We start from the raw sequence: 18,652 nt of genomic DNA, 5'->3' as shown, positions 1-18,652 counted from the left end.
ATATACTGATAACCTAATATGTATGTCTCAAAAGTTAAAGATGATTTTAATGAGAGAAAACAGACCGATTTTCGATTAGTACTATCATACTATTGCCAACGAATAAAGCTCAGCTAACCAGGATAACTTGAAGGTGAATAGTAACCCCACACGCTCACAAATAGGGCCGTACCATGAATTTTAAAAGCCATGCGCTGCATTATTTATAAGGACATCTTTTATATCATTTACGTATTTTATCGTTTTATAAAATAACAAAATACCTATTATAATGAGAAACTTCAAACATAAACACAATATCACATTGTAATCTCTGGGTATCATATTATAAATCTTTAATATTAGCAAACAGATAATTGAACTTTTAGGCCCTTAAACAAAGCTAGGCCCTGTTCGTTTGCACATGTTGAACACCCTCAAATCCGGCTCTGCTCACAAATACGCTTCTAGGTAGCCCGGCCTCGCCATGTTAAGTTCCAAAACTTACAATTAGTCATACCCAACAGTATTTATACCCTATATAAGAGACACACCTTATAGACTATTGTTACATCATAATAATTCATGTAATTGGTATCACTTGCCAATGAGTGGATTAATTACGTGATTAGCTACTAGGTCTTCAAGATTACGTACAAATTACATTTAGTTTGGTTTGTTTATGTTCCCTATTTTCACTTCACTAGTCTTTAGTATTCATTATATGTATATGGGAAAAGTGAGTATGAGGCTGTTATGCATCCAACTTGGGTGAAAAACCCCTCACATACTAGTATTTTAATATTTTAAATAAATACATGGCCCCCCATGATTTTTACCCTTTAAAAAAAGGTATGTGAGGGGTTTTTCACCCAACTTGAGTGCCTAACAGCCTCATATCTCAATACATACAAATATATCAGTATACAGAAAGAAAAATAAAAACAGAACGATAAGACAACTTTTCAATGACAGTTTGTCGATTATCATACAACGATAGTCCCTCGTCATATACGTATACATATTTGAATCGGTCAATAGCAGATAGTTCATTGTTCTACTAGCTTTCTAGTATTGTACCAAAACCTTTTAATACCCACGGATTACCCACAGAATGGAGTTGAATTTATATAATCAAGTTGTTTTTATATTTTTTGACGGATTTCCCATGAAATACCCACCAAACAAATATCTGTGGGAAATCCGTGGAAAATCCAACGAAAATAAAAAAGTATTCCAAATATTTCCCACGAATTTCCCACAAATAAAAAGTCGTGGAAACTCCCACTTTTGTAGTTGAATATATATTTAATTATATAGGCAAGAAAATGGAATAAAAAATATAAAATTCTATTATAAATTCAAAAATGACATCTGCGGGATATCCGTGGGAAATACAAAGTTAATATCTCGCGGGAAATTAGTGGGAAACAATTCCGTTTGAATCCGTGGGAAACAATTCCGTGGGAAATTTGTGTGAAATAATCTAAAAAAATCCGTGGGAAATCTGTGGGAAACAGGAAATCTGTATGAAATAAAATCCGTGTGAAATCGGTGGGAAACTAAAATCCGTGGGAAAAAACAAAAAAGAATATCGTTGAAATTCTGTGGGAAATCCGTGGGAATATTTCCCACGAATTTAAGATCGTGGAAAAACCGTGGGAAATATTTTGTGGCCGTGGGAAAATTCGGGGGAAATTATTTCCCACGCCACTTTTAATGGCGGCCACAATCCGTGGGAAAATGACCATTTCCCACGGATTTGTCCGTGGGAATACGCCAGTTTTCTAGTTGTGTATACTCACGGATCACCTTCTTTTCAGGGAGAGTTAATGCTTGTTGGGTATTTCGGTTTGACACTCATTCACACCCAAAAAGAAGGGAGGTACGTTTGAGTTAAGCTTGGAGATGGAGGTCTTCTTTCGTTTCTCGACAATGAAATAAGACCAAGCTCATGAGCTTATTATCTTCGGAACAAGTTGATAGGATACCCCTTTTTACGCCTCCATACCCTTTGTCTAATTATTAATTAGTTCTCTTTTTCTTGTTATTATTGATGTTGAATCTTGTTATCTTCTTACAAATTGTTATCAGTTATTGATATATTTTATATACATAAATGTTTAGTACTTTTGCATGAGTATTATAAACAAATAGCATGATTGAATTTGATTAATTGTGTGTTAATTATCATAAAATTTAAACTTGTGTCTGATAATAGTTATTGAGAGGGTAATAAATTGAGTGAGTAACTTGGGATATTCTTTATTGAATTTGATTCTGAAAGGTTTACGGTATATATACAAGCTTCACGCATGTATTTGAAAAGTCAAATCGTTGATTTTGAGTGAATTTACCTGATATTGAATCAGTTCGGCACTACACTTTGCTAATTCGATTCGCTAGAATAAGTTTGTTACATACTCATGTTGGTTACTTGCTTCACATGGTTCGGTCCTTGTTACTTCATGCTTAAGGATTAAATTCGCTATCATTTTGATTTGAGGTGTCATTGGGTTTGGATTAAAAAGATAAAAATATCGAACATGAATCCGAGATAATAACAAAATCGGGTTGAAAATCTCAACCCGAACCTGCCAACTCGTCAATCCAAATCCAAGCCACCAATAGGGGGAAAAAATCAGCTTAGGGATTTGGTTTCAGGTAGACGGGTCATACGGGTTGACTGGTTGATTTCAGGTCAAACAAGTTATATGGGTTGTGGGCTGACGAGTTGTTTTCAGGCCATATGGGTTGTTGATTGGTGGGTTGACAGATTGATTTCAGATCAAATGGGTTGTGAATGGACCTATTAATCCGAATAGCTAGCCAAAACCCAGCCTGAAAAATATCCGAATAGGAGTTGATGAATCGAGATTTCACAACCATTCTTAAGTTTAATAAAAGAAAAAGAAAAAAAAAGAAAGTAAAAATATGGGAAGAGTTAATCAATTTGCTATGAAAAATGTTAAGAGAGTTTCACGGTTTAACGAATAACTACTATGACATGTATTTCTTGTATTATAATTTTGTTATGTATATATAATTTTATTGTTGTAACGCTATTTATTATTTAAGAAAAATTTGTTTATATATTTCAACCCGCCACCTTGGATCCGTTAATTCGGACTCATTGAAAGCCTTTGAAAAAGTTATGAATTTAGAAGAGAGAAGGAAAAAAAAAACACTAAAATATAAGAGAAGAAAATTGGAAAAATAAGATTTTTTCTAAAAAACATTAAAAGAAAATAAGAGAACAAATAATATGGTCCACTAAAATCCATTTAAACCTTTTCAAAATAATTGGTCTTCAAGTGATAACTTTCTCAGATTTTTATATCCAATTTTGATATCCATTACATCAAACCAAACTTGTGGAATTATTACCAAACCCAAAGCCCATTAACCAAACCCACAATACAAACACCGGCTAAATATTTTTTTAAAGTTATTCCAAGGCTAGCTAACAACTTAACAAGAGAGTTGGAGTTAACACGCTTCAAATTTGAAAGCTCAAATTTACATTTAAAAACACATCTATCTATATCTATACTATATTATAAAACAATTTAGCGTTTTCTAAATTTTATGTTTCAATATTTACTTTCCCAAAATATTCTTTTATATATTCTATATTTATCTAAAATAACTATATTAACTTTTCTCTCTCCTCAAATTTCAACCAATCATTTTTTTTCTCTCTCCCCCATAAATCATTTATTCCTCAAATTCATTCAAAATCTTTTATCTCAAAAACCGTACATCGATAAATCATAAAAATTATATGGGTGTTCTTAAAATTTCATGCTCTTTCATTAGATATGTCATTCGATATACTTTTGACGAATTTTTAAATCCGATGACGAAACCCGTACAGCTAAGACATTTGGCTATCACACTCTATGACCTATCACACTTTATGACTTATCACCCCTACCATCTCACCGCGGCAACGCGTGAGTACTTACTCTCGTTATATTATAAAGCAAATATCCATGTCTAAAATTTTAAGTTTCATCATTTATTTCTCAAAAATATTCCTCTTATCTATTCTATATTTAACTAAAATAACTATAATACTCTTTCTCTCTTTTCAAATCTCAGCCACTTATTTTTTTTCTCTCCTCCATAAATCATTTTATTTCTCTGATTCATTCAAAACATTTATCTCAAAAACCATATATTGATAAATTATAAAAGTTATATGGGTGTTCTTAAAATTTCATGTTTTTCTCATTAAAGAAGTCATTCGATATACTTTCGACGAATTTTTAAATCCGAGGGCGGAGCCCGTCAGGTAGATCATCCCATCACTGCCACCGCCATTACATCACTACCCCGCTATCTCCTCCATCATCGGCGCAATGCGTGAATACCTTTCTCTCGTTAATTGAAAAGTGAAAGATAACAAGTAATGTAGCACATAATCAAAAACTATGAAGTGCGATTGTGGTCACTGCCCAAATTGAAACTTTGGGGATAAAGAAACAATGTGTTTTCAAAAGGTAATGAAGAAAAAAAGTGCCACCCTTTAAAAGCCAAGAATAATCCATGTAAACAAGAATGAATAATTTCCTCCACATATAATCAATGCACTAAGACAACTAGGATACTTAAGTGTGTTCTTAGTGTATTTATTTAGAGATTCTTTATACAAGAAAAGGGTCCAAAGAAGAGATTTTGGTTACTTAACAACAAAATTTCAAATTCTCGTCAGTCATGCTCATGCTCTCTGATTAACTGTGTTGGTGACATAATCGATTTTTATCGGACGATGAAGAGGCAATATTGCTGAGTCCAATCACCACTGTTAATTAAAAAAAGATATATAAGTAAAAATTTAAGTTTGGAGTTTTAAATTTAAATTTACTTTCACTCGAAGGTTAACAAAGGTTCGGGTATATCATAATGTGTTTAAAATAAATTTCATTTATCAATTAAATAATAAAGGATTATTATATACGTCAATTGTATGATTTGTTGATTTTCTAATATATACTAGTCATTGATATATAAAAATAAAATTAACTAATATAATAAGATAAACATAAGATAAGCAAGAAAATGTAATCAAAGTGTACATTTTACCTACTGATTGCGAAATCCTAACCAAGCCATTTCCAACATTTGAAGTCTTTGTATTTAACTCCTTGTCACTCCTTCCAGCATACATTTACCAAACATTGCGTAACAAATGATATATACTACATATATATACTGTAATTCGTATTATGGATAGCCGAGTAGCCGACCATTATGTGTTAAAAGTACATCACATGAAATTGTAACTTATAAGTATAGAGAAGATGGGGCAAGTGTACGTTAACACCTAATAGTTTCTTCATCTTCATTTTTCTATAATACAAACTATTTTTCTTTTCAACTTTTTATATATCTTTGAAATATATAAAATGTTGTTACTAATTGAGCATATTTAATACCCAATATACTCTTAATAAAACGAGATGGGTACCCGCACAATGCGGCGGCAACGGATGGTGCTGGTGGCGGTGGTGGTAACGATGTAGTTATTAATATAAAAGTAATTTACGTAAATGTTAGTGTAGTTATTTTATGGTTAAGAGATGTATCTTTTGTAAATAACTTTATTAAGAATATTATAGAGATATTAGGTGGAAATATTTAAATTGATTAATAAAGGAGATAAATAGTTTGGATAAATATGGGTGTAAAATATTTTAGGGATTGGGAAGATATAGTGTGAGAGTTAGGAATGTGTTGAAAATTAAGGGTACTTTGGGTATTCTAAAGGTAGAGAGTTGAAAAAGGAGGATGGTAGTTAGTTTATTAATATAGTATAGATATAGATAAAATTATAATATCTATTCTTTGGTTATTAAAATAGTTACACTATCATCTACTTTACATCAATAACCTACATTATTCACTTTCATCTCCACCAATGTTATCCGTCACCGCCTACCTCCATCACATGGTCACTGCCTCCATCATCGCTGCATCATACAGTCATCCGTCTAATTTTGTTATAATATGTAACATCTTTTTTTATTTAAATAATTAACCACTCACTGTATATTATTATTATTATTATATCATTTAGAATTTATTTACATTATAATCATTTGTATCTGGTATATATAATCTGAATAGTGAAAATTTACATTTATTATTTATCAATATCACCCATCCATATCATTTATAAGGGGATAGATGAGGCAAATATCAATCGGGTCGGATGACTATTATCCGTAAGCTTAAGTTATATACTCGTATATAATGACATAATTTACTTGTAATATGACATGTAAAATTTTATTTGTAAATTATTTGCAATTAAGTCTAGCATTAAATTTTTCTATCATAAAAGTATTTTAGTTAAAGCATTGAGAAGGTGGTCATCACTATAGAAAGGGGGAAATGTAACATTATTTAATTTGACCAACTTTAGATCACATATGATGATGCATGGCTTTAGGTGTCCATCATGCATCATATCTATCGATTCATATATGGTCTTCTAGTCTTTAAAGCCTATTTAGTGTGACATCTTACTTTTCTACATTTGTAAAAAGTTAGACCTCTTCTTCTTTTACCTTACCGTAAGAAAAGACAACACTTTCCTCCTATGTTAATTCTTAATAATAATTTCAGCTCATTTTTATTTTAAGCTTTAATGATTGTCCATTTTGACTAAAAGACATTTTTTTTTTTTATCTGTTTAACTATAATACCTTAACTAGATTTATCTCGTGTCAAATGCACGGATGTTTTTTAATCAAACTAATCGCAAATATAGTTTAATATAGTTTTAGTTTTTATAAAACAGAAAAGGGGTTTTAAATTTAATATGTTTGAAAATTTTAATTAATTAAATGATGAAAATTAAAAAAAAAAATTCGAATTGATGGCTACAAAATATAATAATTACAAGTTAAGTATTTTATGAGATTTTTTATTTTAAGGGCTAAAAAACAGTATATTAATATATATATTAAAAACAAAGATACGGAAATACGTGCAAAGAATAGTAACGGGTCATTTTATTTATTTGGGCCCGTTTTTATTTTCTTAATGGGCCATTTCATTTTCTTTTGGACCCATCTTATATTCTTAATTACAAATTATGTTTTGATCTTTTAAATTGCTTCTAATTTGTTTACAAAAGATCACTTGTTTTAATTGCATATTATTATTTTTTAAGTTTGTAACATTTTTAAGATTATCTCATCTTATTACAAGTGAACTATTACATAGTATATATACACATAAAAGTAGCGTGTATGTTTGTAATATATACACCTAACCATCTCTGAAAAATCTGTTTGCAATACTTATTAGTTTCAATGTTATTTCGGTTGATGTTTTATTATTATGAATTATTTTTGTTTCACTTTCTATTTTCAATTATTTAGGAAATTAGCTTTAATTTTGTTTGTATTATTAATTTGTTTTTTTATTAAAAATATTCTACTTTCATACTTATTATCTTTTAGAATCTACATAATATATTAATCTGTTATAAAATTATACTGTCGATTTTTTCTAATTTATAATTGTTTACTCATTAAAAAATCAATATCAACTCAAGTTTTGAGCTATATAATATTTCTAAAAGCATATAATAATTTTTACATAGTACGGAACACAATAAATATAATGTCTCCCGGGGCAACACCCGGGTTACGTATCTCGTTATAAATGAAAAACAAAAAAGTATAAATTAGTGATACTTTTTCAATATTAATATATTAATAAAGGTTGGATAATGTTTATTATGATTTTGAATTTTTAATATTGTATCAAAATTATATTAATAATGAAATCATCGATTTTTCAATTTTGAAAGTTTTGAGGTCAGTTATTTTTTAATATATATTAAGGTAAGATTAAAATTAAAATTAAGATTGATTAAAATTCGTCTTAAATAAGAGGGTAAGTATAACAATTTATGAATTAAATACTTTATTAGTTATAACTATAAAGGTTGTTTAGTTCATAAAATATTTTTAAGAGAATTAAAATTTGTCACAAGAATTGAAATTTTAAAGAATTAAAATTTGAAAGTTTCAAAATTATATGTTTGATTGACATAATTCAATGAAATTCACTTGAATATGAATTTAGAATATGAAAAATGACAAGATTACCTTAAATAAATATAAGCATAATTAAAATAATAGTTAGTTAATAATACTAATTAAAACTATAAACATAATAATAATTATTATTACTATCATTATGTATACTATTAATAAAAATAGTAGATGTAAATAAAAAAAAATACATAAATCATAGTATAAAAAATATATAAAAAATAATTATTATTATAAATAATATATATATATATAATAGTAAATATCAACAATGATAATAATAGATAATATGTGTAAGAATTGATAACACATCACTTACACAATATATATTAGATAATGTTTGGATGATTTAAAACTTTTTTATGATATTTAATAAAAAAAGTGAGTATGGAGCTGTTATGCACTCAACTTGGGTGAAAAACCCCTCACATACTAATATTTTAATATTTTGAATAAATGTCTGCCCCCAAGAATTTTATGGTTTTAAAAAAAAGTATGTGAGAGGTTTTTCACCCAACTTAGGTGTCTAACAGTCTAATATTCCCTTCCCCCTATTTAATAATTGGAAACTATAAAATATATAGTAAAGTAATTAGACAATAAGGTAATTGTAAAGTAAATATTATAATTAAATGAATACGAAAAGTATCACTACCAATACTCGCCGCCATCACCACCCGTCAAGGCACGACAAGACCCTTAGTCTTAGAGAAATTGTTGGCGTCAAGAGCAAATGGAACTGAGACCAAATATTTTCCTCGCGACCACTACTACCGCATTGCGCGGTTATCGTGCTATCTATACTAAAAGTTTCTTGAAACAGCCAATGGGGTTGGTGGCCCATTGGTAAGGTCTTTGACTTTGGGGTAACTACATGGGTTCGAGTCTCACTTCCTACATTTGTGGGATGGATTAATAGGGATTTTTCGAGAGTCATGAGATTCATCCCAAACATGCATGTAATTTAAGACTAGGAGTAGATTAGAATGTCGTTCTAAAAAAAAGTTTATTGAAACAAAGGTCTCCTATATACATATATATGATCACCCGCGTATTACGCGGGATTATAATCTTCTAGTCTTTTATTATATTAAAGCATAGTTGCTCTAATAACTTATTGACCAATCATATCTCTTGATTTCTTTAAATACTCAATTTTGACTTTTCTTGACTTTTATTTATAATTAAAAATATGTATATATATCTACATAAATCTGTCGACCACGTCTAACAAATGATAAGTATTACATTTAGATAACTATAAACTATATATATAAATATTTATTATTATTTTTAATTTAATATAAACACTATATGAAGCTATCGCTAATCTATATTTCAATCCCATTCATAACTAAATTATAAATATAAATATCTAATTGAATATATTTAATTCAAACTTCTTCTTTTTTTAAATATAATAAAACAATATTCAAATAATTTATCGACCAATCACAACACTTAATTTTTCATGTTAACTTTTGTTTTTAATTTATAATTTATAACCAATAATTATAATATAAGAAATCAATAATAAAGGTTAGTATATATCTAATAGAATAATAGTTAATATGTATCAAATATAATAATACTTATATATATCCAACAGAATAGAAACTAGTATATATCTTAATAATATGTGTTATTTTATAAAAACAAAATTAATTAATTTAAAATAAGTGCTAATTACATCATAGTAAATAAGTTCGATTGACATATTTTTTTAAAAAAAATAATTTTAATCTTATCTCATCTTAATCTAAATATTATTCTTACTATATATTATAAGAGAGTTGAACTAATGACTTACGAACCAACCAAATCACTCAAACTCATCAAATTGATTTGCGCTTATATTATCATTTAGATAAACTATAAACTAAAATTTATAATAATCATCATCAAAATATATTATTGTATTTGTATTAGTATTTATATTACTTTGTAGAAAAAGTCTCATTAATTTACACTTTTTTGTTTTCCATCAATAGTTTATACTTTTTAACCTTAAATATTTAGTTTTTACTTACTTTTAGCCATCAACTTGAGAGAATTTTTTGAAATTTACAAAATTTAATTAATTATAACAATTTCAACATATGAAATATTGTCTACAAAAAATCTTTTCAAAACCTAATGACTTATTAATCAATCAAATCGCTCAATTTCATCAAATTGACTCTCGCTTATGTATTTTTTTCATCAATAATTTACACTTTTTAGCCCTGAATACTTCATTTATATTTATTTTTAGCCATCAACTTATGTCGAGTACATGACTGAAGATAAATATTAGTTATAAGTAAAAAATTATAAAATATTACAAATTGATACCTATAAATGTCGTACATTGGTATCTCAATACAATATTGATAATGTCGTCCAATTTAATAATATATTAGATTAGATTTTATAAATTATAAATGAAAATATTTAGTTTAATATTTAATATAAACACAATTTGAATTGTTGATACTTATCCCAAACATAATAACAGATGACGATATACAACATCTTTATCCTAAACATAATAGTAATCACAGAACATGGGACGATCACTGAACAAAGCACGATTTACAACAGATGGTTAATTGAATACTAAATCCAAATCAAAATGAACCCCATTCAAGATTCATTCTATCTCTCAATTAACAGGTACATAATTATCTCTTTTTATATATATTAGTTTTGCGTTTTAATGTTTAAAGTTACAATTGTCACTCAAATCAAGAGTCTCAATTGTTATCAAAGAATATGAAAACAATTTTAATTATTATCGAATTATCATAGGATAGGCGATTAAAAATAAACCTATTCGTGTTATGGGTCCGCATCATGATCAAATACATATACGTGAATGTTAAGTACATGATCACAAGTATGTTTATTTTAATTTGTAATTATTTTTAATAATAATATCACATTATGAGGACAACGACTGGTTTCAAAAGGATTTAAAATAAACAAATTATTATATCATGTGCCTTGTGGAATGATTACGACAAAAATTTCATCAATATGTCTCAGCTAATAATGACAATGACGAATCTGTGATTATTGTACTACAATTTGCAAATATAACACGTGAAACCGTACATATTCAAAATTATAAGCTTTTATAGCTTACATGTATGAAAAATCTAATATCAATAATATCGTAATCCTGTGTCCGGTGTTGGACACGGATCTAAAATGTAGTATAATAATATAATAATGATAATAGATAAAATTATGACATACATGTAAATCTCCTTTAATAATTAATAACAATAAGAATAAATAAAAGTAATGACAAAAAGATAATAATTATTATGATAAGTATAATACAATATATAAAAATATAAAATTGAAAAATATATGTGTATTTTATTCGAAAGTTAGACATCCAAAATACATGTGTATTTTACCGAGAACAAGGATGAAACATGGTGATTTGGTTTACTTTTCATTTGAAAAATTTAATAAATGGAACCAACATTCTCATGGTATGGCTCCACTTTTCAGTTTTCACAGAGCCAGAGCAACTTTCTCTCTCTCTTTTTTTTCTTCAATTTTTCTTCGAGCATGCAGCTTTCTTTTGGTCTATGTGCTACAAATCGACAATACAGTATATGTATACTGGTTAAGTTATGTTTAACTAATTAAAAGCTTATTATCTTGATCGGTGTATATATATATATATATATATATATATAGGGAAAAGGGAATATAAGGCTGTCTAGCACCTAAGCTTAGGTGTGGAACCCCTCACATACTAATATTTTATTATTTTTTGTTTAATAAATAAATGCATGGGTCCCATGATTTTTATGAATTAAAAAAACAATATGTGAGCGTTACACACCTAAGCTTAGATACCGACAACCTTATATTCTCATCCCCCATATATATATATGTATGGAAAAGTGAATATAAGGTTGTTCGGCATCTAAGCTTAGGTGTGGAACCTCTCACATACAAATTTTGTAATATTTATTGATTAATGAATAAATGCTTGAGCCCCATGAATTTTACGGATTTAAAAAACAATATATGAGTGTTCCACACCTAAACTTAGGTACCTAACAACCTTATATTCTCATCCCATATATATATACACAAATGAAAAGTAAAAACCTATTGAAAGAACACAAAAGGGTAGCTAAATATAAACTATCCAAAGGGATGCATAATATAGGCAATAAAAATTTCTAAGATTGACATTGTCGTTTTTTCGTTTAGATGGATCACTATTAGAAGCAAAAAATGTCGTCCATTATGGTTTGATTGGATTGTAAACCCAAAAACTTGTATCTTAATCACCTTGTAACATAGTTTTCTAGCATCTTGATATTCGTCAATGAATATTTGTTGTTTAAAAAAAAAGAGAAAATTTCTAAGATAATAAGGAGACTGAAAATGACCTGTGAAATAACTTAAAGGCCAATGGACTCAAGGATCAATTTGTGGGACAGCCCACACTTCATACAACCCAATGTGCTTTTTTACCTTATACGAGTAGAATATTTGCTTATTGTCTTTTCTTTTTTCCTTTTCTTTTTCATTTTCATTTTTTGTTGAACGACAAATGTTAGATGTTAATATTGCATACTACTACAGAACATGAGTGGTAACAAGCCCGTACGCTCAAGAAATAAATATCCAAAACCATAAAGAATCAAGATTTGATCCTAGGTATCTTCAAGCTAACATTCTCCCAATTTCCTCAAAGAGTGTCTCAGTTGTCCATTTGATCTAAGACTATATATTATATTATGAAGGAATTTCACCCACATTTTTTCGGAAGAACAACAAATAACTCATCGTTTTAATGTATCAACCTACGTTATAAACAAATTTTTTTTTTTTGTCTATCATGAGGTAGTTGAAAACAAAAAATAAAGAATGGCATATAAATGTCTAGCTATATGATTCATATACACATTCTTACCATAAAAGTTCATACCAACATAACATATACTGTAATATATAACAATTATGATAAGAATAACAAAAACACAAATAGAATAGAAGAAACAGATATATATTAACAATTATGATTATGATAAGAATAACAAAAACACAAATAACAAACCTTTAAATAAAACAAAACAATATATATAGATAGATAGTTAGATTATTAAATCTTAATTAATAGTATATGAATATAAACAAACTTTCACTTTAAAAAAAAAAAAGTAAATCCCTCACTTTATTATAAGAAAAAATACAAAAGAAGAGAAAAATATAACAGAAAAGAAGACAAATTAAAGTGCAAAAATAGTCACAATGATAAATATTCAAAAGAGAAGTACAAAAATACAAGATACAAACTTAGGAAACAAAAATATATAATACAAATTAACTTAGAAATGATAACCATGATGTTGAATCAACACTCAAAACACTATTGAATGAATGAATGAATATTGTTGTTGACAATTATTATAATAATTAGACTTTATGGAGTGGGGGCGGATTCCCCCATTCGCCCAAAAGTCGCCCACTACACTAATCCCCCCATCCGATTGCGCTCAAAACACCTTTCAAGCGAAAAATATCGAACACCCAAAAAACTTATTTTACCGTGCCTTGTTTTCCGTGTGTGGCCCTCCAATGGTTACTTTTCAACTTTTTTTTTCTTCTTTCTATATATATATAAATCCACATCTTTTTTTTACATACAACCAACGCAAAATCAAAACAAAACCAACATACATACCTTTTACTAGGAATGAGGGTTTAGAAGCAGGGAAACACATAACATATTATTGGCTGATTTGGTGGATCATGTATGGGAGAACCGCACGAGGGTAAATAAGGAAGAATACGTGTCACCTACCGTTGAGTCCTACTTTAACGACAACGACTAGTTTGTATTTTATTTTGTTGTATGGTGTATAATGAACTTAAATAATCATGTATTTGAACTTTATTAATCATGTATTTGAACTTTAGTAATTATGTAATAGTTAGTTACTTTGTTTTTTATTTATAGTAAGATGAATGTTTTTTTTATAAAAAAACTAGAGAGGTGAAAAGAAAAAAAATAAATAATAATAATGATTGGGATATGACAAGTGTCACAAGTCCCCTCACATAGCAAGTAGCCCCACTCCCTCTTTCTCTAACAATTTCTTCATGGTGACATAGGGCCACATGGCGTAAGTCCCCTCCTTATGGAGTTGCCCCACTCCTTATAGCCTTATGGTATCCTTTCAGGCATAGTGTTCAAAGAACTTACATACCTTTTACTAGGAATGAGAAAAAAACTTTGAGAAATCGAAACCAAATTGATGGAAATTAATTTGGTTTTGGTTTCGACTTTTGTTTTAAGACTACTTCAGTTTTTATATTATTCGATTCAGTAATTGATGAACCAAACATTTTTCACAGCTTGTTACACATATATATTGTATTGACTAGGAAAAGGTTGGTTGAAAAATGCAGACAGTTAAAAGTAGAAGTTGTAATTGCAAACTTGTTGGAAATATTTATGATAAAAATGCTTAAAAGTTATTTGATTTTGGTAAGATTTATTTGGGTTTAAATTCAGTGGCGGAACTTGAACCGGAAGTAACCGCTAGCACAATTTTTTTTCCACTAGCATTGTATCGGCATAAAGTAATGATAACAACGATAAAGACTAAATTGTTACGATTTTTAGCATTTTTTAACAGATCTTTGGCTACTTTTATTGAATTTTAAGAATTTTTGGCATTTTTAGTAGTTTTTCTTTATCATTTAGTTGTACAGATACATCTTTATAGGTTTTATTGATAAAAAAATGTTTCAAAAATTTAAAGTTGGTTACAAGACCGGTATCCCACATATATTTGACCTGTAACACCAATAAAAAATACGTCATTTTTCAAAAAAATTTAACTACATAAATTTAGCGTACACATAGCCCGGGCTACCCCTTGTTACATTGTAGTTCCGCCCTCTTTAAATCACACTTTCCACGTACATGGAGTGGATTAATTGAGAATTTTTTGAAAGGCTTGGATTTTATTCAAATATTTGTATAATTTAAGAGCATGTATCGTATGTCTTTATGTAAAAAGATGGTTTCAATGCAGTATTATTCAGTACGGTTATGTGATGAAGATTGAAGACCATCCCGTTAAATCTTTAATTTGTTAGCGTAGATAAGTTTTTTATATTGAAAATTTTGTCATGTTTTAAAGAAGGGGATATATAATTATAAATAAATAGTATTGCATTATTATGCATATATAAAAGTCAGAGGTAAATGTACATGTTGATCGATGCATGGGAGCTCGGTGGAGGTGAGTGGTCCAAAAGGTTGGGAGAGCAAAAGATGTTGGAAAATGGACACGTCTTTTGAAAGAAAATAAAAAACAGGCTGTTAGCGTTTAGCATGCATGGGAGCTGGGATCAATGAAACAACCACCTTTCGATACAGTCCCACTGGCCGATACTTCAATTCCATCTTTATTTCTTTTCGAAATATACACATCACGTACATCATTTGTGATAAGTTGTTAAATCGATAACAAGATTAAGATATTTCATATGCTCATCTAAATATTTTAGATAATAATTCATAAAAGTATTTGATATAAGTAATTATTGCGTAAAAATACAAATTCATTTTTGTAATTAATGAATTTATTGCAACGAAACGGATTCGTCGCAAATTTCGTTGCTAAAAATAATTTGCAATGAAAATCACGTCTTTTGTGACGAAAAAATTCGTTGCAAAAAGGTGTTTTTTTTAGTGGTTAAAACAACTTATACTCTTATTATACGGTTGTACACGTCTATATATCTACATCATCATGTTTATTGTTTAGCAATTGATTGTTATAGTCCTTTGACAATTTGTCGTTTCCATTTAGAGGTCTTTAAGTAGGATTAGACGACTATAATTTCCGATATTTTTACCAAGGTCAACGAGTATATATATGTGTAAAAAAAATAAGAGACATCCATCACCAATCAGCAATAATGCAAAACATGGTTGGATACCGTACATCATGAAGATTAAGAGTTTTATTCTTATGCTTTGCAATAGTTATTTTTTTTCCTCTTATACGAAAGCAAGTACCTGCGCGTTGCGACGGTGAGATGGTGGGGTTGATAGGTCATAGAGTGTGATAGCTAAATACCTTAGCCGTACGGGCCCCGCCCTCGGATTTAAAAATTCGTCAAAAGTATATCGAATGATATCTCTAATGAAAGAGCATGAAATTTAAGAACACCCATATAATTTTTATAATTTATCGATGTACGGTTTTTGAGATAAAAGATTTTAAATAAATTGGAAGAATAAATGATTTATGAGGAGAGAGAAAAAAAATGATTGGTTGAGATTTGAGGAGAGAGAAAATGTGAGAGAAAAGGTGTTAGGTAAATATAGAATTGATATATAGGCATTTTGGAAAAGTAAATGTTAGAAACTTAAAATGTAAACAGGGAGATTTGCTTTATAATATAGTATAGATATAGATAACAAGTCTGTATACACATATTAATCAGGTATCGATCATAAAGAATTTGGTTCACGCACGATTTGACGTTTCGTCAAATGGTCTAAATTCAATCCGCGGTTTCCGTGTGTTTGTGTTGGGTGATTGCTCCGACTCAAGCATATATATATATATAAATATAATATATATATATATATATATATATGGGAAAATGATTTATGATGTTAACATCATCTTTGTTGGATGATGTTACTCTCACAAACTCACTTAAATCAATTTCTACCCATGTCAAAAAGCCTCCCATGATTTTAATGGTTTGTGAGAGTAACATCATCCAACCAAAATAATGTTAACATCATCCAAGTTATGTCATATATATATATATATATATATATAGGGTGACAATCAAATGAGAACTAAATTAAAATGAGAACAAACGAGAACACTTAAAAACTACATTTTAATGCATTAAAAGTTCATAAAATTGACATAGTACATAACTAATTTTTATTATTTAAGTGTTTAATAACACATTGATCCGTCAAATTCGAAAAAATCATGTTTTTTATTGGATGCATCATTTTGATGAATATGCATCCAAGATGGATGCACAAAACAACAAACGTGATTTTTTCGATTTTGACGGATCAATGTGCTGTTAAACACTTAAATAATGATAATTAGTTAAGCACTATGTTAGTTTTATGGACTTTTAATGCAGTAAAATGATGTTTTGAAGTGTTCTCACCGTTCTTATTTTAAAAGTGTTCTCACCGGTTACCCCATATATATATACATCCACTACTTTTGTTGGATTTGGGCGACGGGTATTTACCTTAGAATATTTACCTAGGTTGTTACCACAATAACACAGTTTCAAAAGAGTGAGATAAGATCATCATTATCGATCAATATATAAATTATAATTAATTAATGTATATATAAATAGAAAATAAAAACACTTGGAAGCTAGCATTAACTTTAATTTGCTAATGATCTAAACTTATATATTTATGTGATCGAAGACGTACACAATGTACGTGTTGATCGACCAAACGTTAATTAACTTTAATTTGCGCGCTGCTAACATAATTAATGCATTGACAATCTCTATCCTTAATAAAACAAAGTTCCTTAGCCTAATGCCTTCTAAAATTTTGCCAAGTGGCAACATTGCCCTTTCATTAGCTTAATTTTTGTTTAAATTTTGTTTTAACGTCAAAATAAAAAAAACAAAAACAATTTAATGTTTTCCCAGCTGAATTTAACGCTAAAATTTTGCCAGGTGCATATGATATTATTATTTGATGAGTTTGCAACACCTTACAAGGACCGAGCTCCATTTATATTTTATGTATAGGGCGAACACTCAAAGATGTTCCCAACTGAATTTAACGTTTTCCTCGGAAAAAGATTTGTTTGGAGAATCAATGTATCAAAATACAATATCGAGCACAAGTCTGATTTGTACACAGTTTACAAGTTCTCAGATAATGTTAGTGTTATTGAGGCTATACTCCATAGAGCATCAGGTGATAAGGTATTTATCAAATATAGTACCACGTAACACTTGAAATTAACTTTCTTTTATTTCAATTATCTTAACACACATTATTTAAACTAATTTAAAATAGGATGGCTCATCTGATGTTGATCTCCAAGTGTTGAATGAACTGCCATCAAGTATTGGGCTTAACAGAGAGGTACAACTTATTACATGCCAAACTTTTATTATTGAACCTTAAACTTAAACACGAAAACTGTTATACATATATTAAATTATTTCTAATTTTAAACATAAATAGGATGTTGTGTTCGGGACTAGTGAAACAGCCGGTACTGCCTCAAGTTCAGGTTCTAAGAAAGTTGTTGAACATGAAGATGTAGATGATGTTCATAAAATGAAAGTTCCAAAGCTACAAAACTAATTCTCATAAATACACCTCCTACTTGAAGAACCCATTTGATGTTTCATGTTTTCTTTAAATGTTTTACCTTTTACATTTTTTAGTAATATATTGTTTCGCTACAATTTTATTTTATTGATTTCATGGAACTTCGAGTCGCCAAAAAACTATGTATGGAATCATTATAGGTGATTTAATTAAATATTATGGTTAATTGGATAAACGCACTTACAAGTATTTCAATATATAAAATTTT

This window comes from Erigeron canadensis, chromosome 2 (assembly GCF_010389155.1).
Source record: "Erigeron canadensis isolate Cc75 chromosome 2, C_canadensis_v1, whole genome shotgun sequence".
Classification (NCBI taxonomy): Eukaryota; Viridiplantae; Streptophyta; class Magnoliopsida; order Asterales; family Asteraceae; genus Erigeron; species Erigeron canadensis.
The sequence above is the reverse complement of the archived record's forward strand: the minus strand, read 5'-3'. Positions refer to the sequence as shown.